The following is a 10,928-nucleotide window of genomic DNA, read 5'->3' as shown; positions in this document are numbered from 1 at the left end:
TGTTTTACACAATGAACTTGAAAGACATTGGTAATAGGCGTATTTACAGATTTGATTGGTCCAGTGGGCATTTGAGTATGTCCTACTAAAACATAAAGCATTGAAAGAAAGGAAAGACAAGGGTAATATACATGAAAGAGGGTAAAGGATAATACACTCCCATGGCTAATTGTGTGATTTTTGAATTACCAGAAAGTAGAATTAAAACCTAGGAGTTGTAGCCACAGGAGGACAAAGTCAGGCCCAATATAAGACTAAACTTTGTTTTTTGTTGTTGTTTTGTTGTTGTTTGAGATGGAGTCTTGCTCTGTCACCCAGGCTGGAGTGCAGTGGTGCGATCTCGGCTCACTGCAAGCTCCGCCTCCGGGATTCACACCATTCTCCTGCCTCAGCCTCCCGAGTAGCTAGGACTACAGGCTTCCACCACCACACCTGGCTAATTGTTTGTATTTTTAGTAGAGACGGGGTTTCCCCATGTTGGCCAGGATGGTCTCCATCTCCTGTCCTTGTGATCCGCCCACCTGTGCCTCCCAAAGTGCTGGAATTACAGGCATGAGCCACCACACACGGCCAAGACTAAACTTTCTAACAGTTTAGCTAAACAAAAATCAAAGGCCAAGTTTCTCATCACTCTAAGTGTATAAACATAGACTGACCATTTGGCAGGGATTTTGCAGATTAGATTCAAGTGTTGTATTGGTGATTGGATTAGAAAACATTTAAAAACCTAATCTTGGCCGGGCGTGGTGGCTCATGCCTGTAATCCCAGCACTTTGGGAGGCCGAGGCAGGCAGATCACTTGAGGTCAGGAGTTCAAGACCGGCCTGACCAACATGGTGAAACCCATCTCTACTAAAAATACAAAAATTAGCCGGGCATGGTGGTGCATGCCTGTAGTCCAAGCTACTCGGGAGGCTGAGGCAGGAGAATTGCTTAAACCCAGGAGGTGGAAGTTGCAGTGATCCGAGATGCGCCACTGCACTCCAGTCTGCAAGACAGGGCAAGACTTCATCTCAAAAAAACAAAAACAAAAACATAATCTTAAAGCAGGCACAGTGGGGCATTCCTATAGTCCCAGTTGCTCAGGAGGTTGAGGAAGAAAGATTGCTTGAGCAAGAAGTTTGAGGCTGCAGTACAATATAATCGAACCTGTGAATAGCCACCACACTCCAGCCTAGGCAACATAATGAGACCTCATCTCTGAAAAAAACAAAACAAAAACCTTAATCTTTAAGTCTTTCTAAACATTCAGATAATCCAACTCCATGATCCTAAATGCTCTGGTTGTCAGACAAGGGGCTTCCTTTGCCTCAACTTCTTCCATAGGAAAAATTTTACTTTTCCTGCAAAGGTAAAAATAATTTACCTTTCTTGCATGTAGAAAATACTGGACTGGAAGGAGGAAACCTAGGGTAGTTCTGGCTCCATCACTAATTTGTTAGGTGACTTTGAACAAATCACTTAATATTTCTTGGTTTTGTTACCTGCAAGTGTGGCCTGGGGGCTCTAAAGACATGTCACAAGAGGTATGCTACTTTATAGACTTTGCTTCTTCAAGTCTGCCACTCTTAGCTGTATGTCCACCCAACACCTTCCTAGAACAATCAACCAAGATTCCGTTTGTGGCATTCAAAAAAATGCAAAATCTCTGGCATTATAATTCCATGTTGCTGATGTGGGAAATCTTATGGTCATAACTGACTTATATCTGTTAGCTCCACCCATAATCATTCATGGTGGCCAATCACAGAGAAAGGTCCTGGACACTACTCCGGTTATCAATGACCTTCACAGACCAGCTCAAACATTCCATTTTCAGATTGTGTTACCAAACAGTTTCACATTCCTGATAAGAATCATATTGCCCCTGCTTCTGAAGCAAAGCTTCATGCTTTAATCATGTAAAAAGAGCAAGCAAATAGATAAGCTCCAAGTTCTTCAAGTTTTTAGAACTTACTTGCTATTACAATATTCTAAAATATTAGTTGTATCATTTACTGCTGCTTCCAAAATAAATATAGAGAGAATATTACCAAGAGACATGTTAACTGAATCACTCTGAAGAAAATGCCAAATATGGCACAGAAAAATGATTAAAACTAATTCTTTTCTTGCAGCAACTCATCAAAATTGACTGTCTAGTCATTTGCGTATACCTAACACTAAGTTGCTAAGTTCAGAAGCAATCTCACTAAAATGAGAAAACACTCCCACTGGCTTAATTTTCTCTGTCCAATGTTCACATTATGATATTCCTTTGCAGTACAATTGGAGATGGACTATTGCAGATTTCTTCTCTTAAACTTTCATGCATTTGATTAAAAAAAAAAAAAAAATTGGCCAGGCGCGGTGGCTTACACCTGTAATCCCAGCACTTTGGGAGACCAAGGCAGGAGGAACCCTTGAGCCCAGGAGTTCAAGACCAGTCTGGGCAACATAGTGAGACCTCGGTCTCTACAAAAAAATTTCAAAATTTGTAAAATTAGCTGGGGGTGGTGGTATGTGCCTGTAGTCTCAGCTACTTGGGAGGCTGAGGTGGAAGGATTGCCTGAGCCCACAAGGTTGAGGCTGCAATGAGCCAAGATCATGTCACTGCACTCCAGTCTGGGTGACAGTTAGACTCTGTCTCAAAAAAACAAAAACAAACAACTCTACTACCAAAAGAAATCATCAAACTAAACTAAACTTTAATTTCTTACCAGAGGATCGGTTTGTTGTGAAATCTAGTTGCTGAATGTTTTAAGTCATTTTGGGAAAATCAGCATTCCTTGTTGTGCAATGTCTACTTCATACTGTCCTCTGCCTCCAGAAGATTTTTCTTAAGAAAGTGAGACCAGCCGGGCGCGGTGGCTCAAGCCTGTAATCCCAGCACTTTGGGAGGCCGAGACGGGCGGATCATGAGGTCAGGAGATCGAGACCATCCTGGCTAACACGGTGAAACCCCGTCTCTACTAAAAAATACAAAAAACTAGCCGGGCGTGGTGGTGGGCGCCTGTAGTCCCAGCTACTCCGGAGGCTGAGGCAGGAGAATGGCATGAACCCGGGAGGCGGAGCTTGCAGTGAGCTGAGATCCGGCCACTGCAGTCCAGCCTGGGCAACAGAGCAAGACTCCGTCTCAAAAAAAAAAGAAAAAAGAAAAAAAAAGAAAGTGAGACCACAATCAAGCATTACCCAACTTTCTATCTGCCACTGAGAAATGCTCAGGTAAGAGAAAAAGAACTAAGGGTGGCTAAATAGTAAGAAAAGCCTGCCCTCAGTAACTAGTAGATTCAAAAGTGAATAAAAATAATGCCATAGGTATGACACTTTAAACATTTCAGTGTGTTAATGTCCATGATTTCACTCGATATACTGGTAACCTTATCAGGTGACATAAAGTATAGGCCCCCATTTATAGAAAAGGAAATCGAGACAAAGCACTTGTCACACAATGAACTTATCATGGACTGAATTATGTTCCCCAACTCCATACCCAAATTCATATTTTGAAGCCTTAACCTCCAATGTGACTGTATTTGGAGATAGGACCTACAAAGAGGTAATTCAGGCTAAATGAGGTCATAAAGCAGAGGTCCTGATACCATACAATTAGTGTCCTTATAAGAAGAGATGACCTCTCTCTCTCTCTCTGCATACACACACACGCAGAAGAGGTCATGTGAGCATACAGTGAGATGCTGGCCACCTAGAAGGCAGGAAGGGAGGTCTCACAAGAAACTCACCACGCTGACACCTTGATCTTGGACTTCCAGCCTCCAGATCTCTGAGGAAATAAATGTCTGTTGTTTAAAGCTACCCAGGCTATGGTATTTTGTTATAGCAGCCTAAGTTGAGTGAAACAGAGCTAATGATCATAAAATTTCTAAAACCCAAGCCTCTTGACTCTTTGTCTTCATTTACATCAGTATAATGCAATGGCCAGCACTGAACCACTGAGAATGAGCACATAAACTTCAAACAATTTTTTCTGAACCTACAACTGTGGCTGCCCCCAAAGCTGCTGTTTTTTCATCTTCCATCAAGTAACAGAAGGACTGCTATCATAAAGATACCCTTCCGAGGGGAGAAATGGAAGCATCAACATAAATGTGTAACATATCTGGCAGATTTCTCTGTAGTGATAAACTTTTGGATGAATTCCTTTCTTAAAATATTCCACTTGTTATTGGGAAATGATTTTTTAACTTGTGTCTAATATTTTCTTCATATGAGGAGATAAGTCTCTCTCTACCCACTTTACTCATTCAAACCTAACTAGTAACTTTTGTAAAGAATAACTGAGTATGTTTCACTTGGCTCAACTGTTCTTTCTCTTGAGATGGGCTTGTCCACAGAAAGCACAAATTCTTTCCTTTTCCATGTTATAAATCCTGCTGGGCTGGCCTTCCATGTATGGAAGTTGGGATCTTGTAGGTTAGTGTATCCAATGCCAGGATTCTGTTAGAAAGCCCATTTGGCTCCCACACAAAGCCAACTCAGCCTGTATCTGTAGCAAAGGTGGTATTTTGGCCTCAGTATTTACTTTTTCAAAAAATATATATTTCTTGAATTGTTCAGAAAGAAGAGAAGCAGGAAATTATTTAATGCAGATCCCTTTAGAGACCACCAGTGTAACTATAGGACAAACCTCTGTGTTCTATTATCTCCACCATTTGAGAGGCCAGGAGAAAACATGAACCTTAATGGAGATGGAATTATCCTTGCAATGACTGCAGTAAATGTTTGTTGAAGGGGAAAAAAATGGAAAGAGAAGATATACCATATATACCTAGTTTTAATGGAAAGCCTATTTCTGCCATATACATTAGAGAAATTGTTTAAGAACAGTTCATCCATGTGAAAATATTAGCACTGTAATTCTGCCAAGGTCAGTAAGACCTAGTGATTTGCTGAGATATCACCTTCATTTCACCAGGTAAATAAAGGCTCCTTTTTTCAGTGTGTCCTATCCAAGAAGGCACTCCATAGCAACAGTTAAATTATGAATACAGCACATATGTTCCATACCATATCATTTACAGCACAATTTAGCATAGACATAATGCTTTGTAACAAACTACAATACCATTCACAAAATGCATTTAAATAGCATAATTTAGTTCATTAAATTCAGTCATTGACAGTAAATCAAAATAATCATCGGAATTGAAGAGAGTACACAGTTGTTTGTTTGAATAGTTAAGCTAGGTAAGTCAATTTCTTTTTGAAGGTCAAGGACAGGGTTGTTTCCATTTTCTGTTATAAAAAAGATACAGCTGGTGTCAAGAGATAATTTAATGTCATTTCAAAACGATCAACCCTCTTTTTTTCCCTCCCCAGTCTCTCTCTCCTGGTTGCATATCAGATCACTGTCACTCCTAAAATAGATTCAACTCCCTGAAAATATCTTATATGCCAGCTAACTAGAATGTATGTACAAATTTTACAAAATCGCAAATGTACAATTTCTTCACGTTTTTAATCAAGATGTGTACATTCGGTCCCAAGAAAGCTTCAAATGCTGGATCGCAGTGTCTGTAATCATCTGCATATCTGTCTATTTTTCATACCATATGGGAAGCACCTTGTGGGTAGGAGCCTGGTCAACCATATTTGGATTCCTGCAACCCAGCACAGAGTCTGTTGACTAAATTCCTTGAAAGCAAGGAATGGTTCTTTTTTCAGTTATTTTTATTCCTCATGGCCCCAACCATATGCCTCACACATACTCAGTAAATATTTGTTGATTTAAACATCTTGTTGGTGGGGCTTACCTTGGGATATATTTCATAAGCACACAAAATGAGTGTGTGTTTTGAATTGTCTCAGTAAACCAGTGCCTGCATAACGTAGACAAAGTAAGAAAAGAGACTTTGGGATTGAGCACAAAGCATTCAACCTGATCTCATAGTTTCACAGTCCAGTATACTCTGAGCAGAACCATACTCCAGGTGGACTAAACTACATTTTACACAGTTCTTTCTCTTAGCCTTTCCCTGGAGTGCTTTCACCACAAACCCAGCAATAGTCAACAGTACAAGGTTTTACGTGCTAGTTCAGCTGCTTTAAAGCCAACATAATTTGGGCAGCATTCTACACTCAGCATTTATCCAGACATTTGATAACCTGATGTGTGCCTGGTACTGGGCACTGGGTAAACTATAGAGGAGATAGACTCTAGCAAGTTTTGAACTGTGTCTGGAAGCCGCTTAAAATCTAGAGTAACACACTGTCAATAATGCACTGTTGTGCGGTAAGCACAGTGTCTGAGGAAAGAAAGCACAAGGTGCCCCAAGAGAAAGAACAGTATGTTGATCAAAAAAAGGTACCAGGCCAGGCGCAGCGGCTCATACCTGTAATCCCAGCTCTTTGGGAGGCTGAGGCGGGTGGATCACTTGAGGTCAGGAGTTCTAGACCAGCCTGGCCAACATGGTGAACCCCCATCTCTATTAAAAATACAAAAATTAGCCCGGCGTGATGGCGCATGCCTGTAGTCTCAGCTACTCAGGAGGCTGAGGCAGGAGAATTGCTTGAACCCTGGAGGCAGAGGTTGCTGTGAGCTAAGATGTGTCACTGCACTCCAGCCTGGGCAACAGAGTGAGACTTTGTCTCAAAAAAAAAAAAAAAAAAAAAAGTACCACTTCTCTCTACTTGGCACAATTCCCTCCCCTGCATATGAAGAACTAGTTCCATTATCAGAATTTTTTTTTTTTTTTTAGAGACAGGGTTTCACTCTGCCTTCCAACTAGAGTGCAGTGGCGCAATCATAGTTTACTGCAGCCTCAGACTCCTGGACAGCTCATTTTAGATGGCCGTTGATACACTGGAGGTGGTCTAAAGGAGAGTTGCCAGGAGAAAGGGTTATCTTTTCCCTTCCTCAAAGAGGAGAGAGTTGAGAAGAATGTAAGAATATTAGGGAAAACAAATTTTTTGAAAACATTGAAAATAACTGTTCTTGAAAGCTTCTGAGTATTCCTGGGGTGAATATTGATGATTTAAAGAACTATGTCAAATCTATTACCATGAACAGGCTCTAATTGTATTAAATCCCACACTGAGAGTATCAATAGCTCCACAGAGCCCAAGAAATAAAATACAAACTTTCTTAGGCTGTTTTAAAGACCTCTGTAATCTGGCTTCAGTCTTGTCTCTCTTTGTTACAGAGACTATTCCATTTCCCCTTCTTCTATTAGTAATAAAAATTTTAGCTGGAAACATGGCCTCCCAGAAAAAAAAACTATCCTGTCCAGTTCCCCTGAAGCTAGGTGAGGCCATGTGACCATGCTGAGGCTAATGGGATGCAAGTGAAAATGTCAGGTGGCAGCTTCTGGGAATCTTGAGGTCATGGGTACACACCTCATCCTGTTGATTGGGACAAGAATGTCATGACTGAAGTTCCATCCTGAACTATAATGACAAGGGCCACACCCCAGGGATAGGAAAGCAGAAAATGAGAAGGAACTGGGTCTCTGGGGACTTCATGGAACACAGCCACCATACTGTGTCCTGGATGGACTATACCCAAATTTTGAACTGGAAGGAAAATTATTTTCTATCTTATTTCAGCCACTACATTTGGAGACCTTGCAAACTGAGACCACTCTGAAGCAATAGCCTCAGTATAACTACATCCCTTTCCTCCAGATCCTCCCCTAGTGGCCTGCTATGACAGGCACCGTGCTAAAGCTCTCAATGGCACATCTCATTTAATCCTCACAAATACCTGTTAGGTAGCAACTATTATTAGTACCATTTCACAGATGAAGAAACTGAGACTTAGAAAGATTAATTTACTTGCTAACTAGAGGCAAAGCCAGTTTTTTCAGTCCAGGCAGTTTGTCTCCAGAAGCTATATCTGAATCTCTGTGCTCTGAATGTTTATGCTATATTACCTGCCTCACAGAGCTACTTTCCCTATATTCCACGTCTTTACTCGTGTTATTTGCTCGGCACCTAAAATGACTTTCTGCCTTCCCCATGTCCTTTCCTTCCTGGATGCACCATCTTCTGCATGAAGGCCCTGATGCAGAATAGAAATAAATCCCTCCTCAATGAGTCCATTGCACCTTAGCTATGCCTCTATTATATCACTTTGCATATCCTGCCTTCTAATCTGGTTAGCTATGTTATGTGTCAGTTTTCCTCAATACATTTTAAGCTCCTTAAGGACAAGAAATATATTTTATCTGTCTTTGTGTTCTCCATAGTGTCTAACAGTAAAATTCAATAAATCTTACTTGACTTGCTAAAAACTAAGTTCTTGGCCTGGTGTGGCGGCTCACACCTGTAATCCCAGCACTTTGGGAGGCTGAGTTGAGCAGATTGCTTGAGCCCAGGAATTCAAGACCAGACTGGGCAACATCTGGTTTGACAAAATCCTGTTTCTACAAAAAAATGCAAAAATTAGCTGGGTGTGGTGGCCCTCACCTGTAGTTCTAGCCACTCAGGAGGCTGAGGTGGGAGGATCACTGAGCCCAGGAAGTTTGAGGATGCAGTGAGCTGTGATTACACCACTGCACTCCATCCTGGGCAGCAGAATGAGACCCTGTCTCAAAAAAAAAAAGAAAAAAAAGTTCTGATTGGAAGACAGGATTTTTTGACTATTTTATAAATGAAAGACAGGTAGTGAGTTGTAGTTCTAAATAACTGATGCACTGTAACAGCACTGTCCAGTAGAACTTTCCACAGTGATGGAAACTTTCTATACCCACACTGGCTAATACAGTAGTCACTAGTCACATGTGGCTACTGAGCACTTGAAATATGGCTAGTACAGAAAAGTGACTGAAATTTTAATTTTAATTTTAATTAATTTACATTTAAATAGACACATATAGATAATAGCTACCATATAGGATGTTACAACTCTAAAACTATCTTGAAACTTTGGAAAACAGCACGAGCATGCTTTATATAGAGTAAGTGGTCAGTAAATGTTTGCTATAGGACTTTGAATTGGATTGAAGGGAATCAGTAGACATCATCTATGTAGATTTAAAAGGAAAAAAAACAAACTGAGAAAGATAGAAACTTCAAAAAATTCGGGAACAACACAGAAAAAGATAAAGTTGAAGCAACAAAAACAACAAGAAAAACACCAAGGATCATCATTTACAGCAGAAAAGAACCCTTAACAAACCCTTCCGGCAAAGCCTAGAAGAGGTATGTCAAGACAGGCAATTATATGACATATAAGCCCAGTTTAATAAAGACTGGGCCAGCATCCATTTACAAAACCCTCCAGAGGACACTGAGGTTTCTCATGCTATATTTAAAGAAACTGTCTGTAAAAGGTTGGGATGGGTCTCACTAGGCTGGAAAGAATAAGTCCAGATCACTCTATTTAACAACCATTCATCATAAATTCAATATTTTATTTGGTAGGGGAATGACAGAAACTCACTCACTCCTAGTTATGGTAATTCAAAGCAAAAAACCTTCTAGTTATACTATCAGGCCAAAATCTAAATTTTAGGTCCCTGTGGAATTTTTCACTTTTGCTTATTTGCCATTAAGGTGGTGCATGAAGAAATGCAGTTAAGGACCTACACTGTTAAGTGAGCTCTTCCCAGCCTGGCCATTCTGGGGGTGACCTTTCCACCAGGTTCCTGGCATAAGGCAGTGTGTCTCCTGGAGCAAAGCCAGAATGTAAGATGAAAAGCCACATGCAGAGGATGACGCAAGGGAAACAATCATGACTTTCATAATGAGAGCCAGAAAGAAATTTGAGGTCTTATGCTCACTAGTTCCTAAGCCTGGGTGTTGTAGTCAGCATAATAACTCCCTTAACATTTTATTCTTCAGGATTTCTAGCCACAGAAGAATGAGCTATACTAGCAATCAAACTTTGGGTGTACTTGTCCATGCTCCCCAGACAGAGATCCATACAGCATGTCATAATTTAAAGAGAAACTTTCACAATGTTTGGAGCCCTAGCTGCCCTGAAGATGAAGGAGGAGAATGTCCTCACGTTCCTTCCAGCAGGAATCCACTTAGGTGGCACCAACCTTGACTTCCAGATGATACACTACAAAAGGAAAAGTGATGGTATCTACATCATAAATCTGAAGAGGACCTGCAAGAAGCTTTGGCTGGCAGCTTGTGCCATTGTTGCCATTTGGAAACTCAGCTGCTGTCAGTGTCACATCCTTCAGGAATGCCAGCCAGCAGGCTATGCTGAAGTTTGCTGCTGCCACTGGAGCCACACTTATTTCTGGGTGACTTTACTAACCAGATCCAGGCAGCCTTCTGGGAGCCATGTCTTCTGATGGTTACGGATCCCAGGGCTGACCACCAACCTTTCACAGGGGTATTGTATGTTAACCTGCCTATGTGTGCTCTGTGTCACACATATTCACCTCTACACTACATGATCATCACCATCGCATGCAATGACAAGGGGCTCGCTCAGTGGGTCTAATGTGGTGGGTCTTGGCCTGGGAAGTTCTGCACATGCATTGCACCATCTCCTGTGAGCACCCATGGGAGGTCATGCCTGATGACTACTCCTCCAGAGGAAGAACAGGAAAGAAAATAGGCTGGGCACAGTGACTCAAGCCTGCAATCCCAGCAGTTTGGGAGACCAAGGCAGGAGGATCACCTGAGGCCAGGAGTTTGAGACCAGCCTGGCCAACATGGTGAAACCCTGTCTCTACTGAAAATACAAAAATTAGCTGAATATTGTTGTACATGCCTGTAGTCACAGCTACTTGGGAGGCTGAGGCATGAGAATCTCTTGAACCTGGGAGGTGGAGGTTGCAGGGAGCCAAGATGGCACCACTGCTCTCTAGACTCTAGCCTGGGTGACAGAGTGAGACTGTCTCAAACAAAAACAGAGAGAGAGAGAGAGAGAGAGAGAGAGAGAGAAAGGAAGGAAGAAAGAAAGAAAGAAAGAAAGAAAGAAAGAAAGAAAGAAAGAAAGAAAGAAAGAAAGAAAGAAAGAAAGAAAG

At 41.4% G+C, this 10,928-nt stretch overlaps 1 pseudogene; it reads left to right on the top strand.

The window, feature by feature from the left end:
• Positions 1-9,899: 9,899 nt before the first annotated feature.
• On the top strand, positions 9,900-10,530 carry LOC105511367 (annotated as a pseudogene).
• Positions 10,531-10,928: the final 398 nt, after the last annotated feature.

This window comes from Colobus angolensis, unplaced genomic scaffold (genome assembly GCF_000951035.1).
Source record: "Colobus angolensis palliatus isolate OR3802 unplaced genomic scaffold, Cang.pa_1.0 Scaffold102, whole genome shotgun sequence".
Lineage (NCBI taxonomy): Eukaryota > Metazoa > Chordata > Mammalia > Primates > Cercopithecidae > Colobus > Colobus angolensis.
This window is presented reverse-complemented; position numbering and strand designations above follow the sequence as displayed.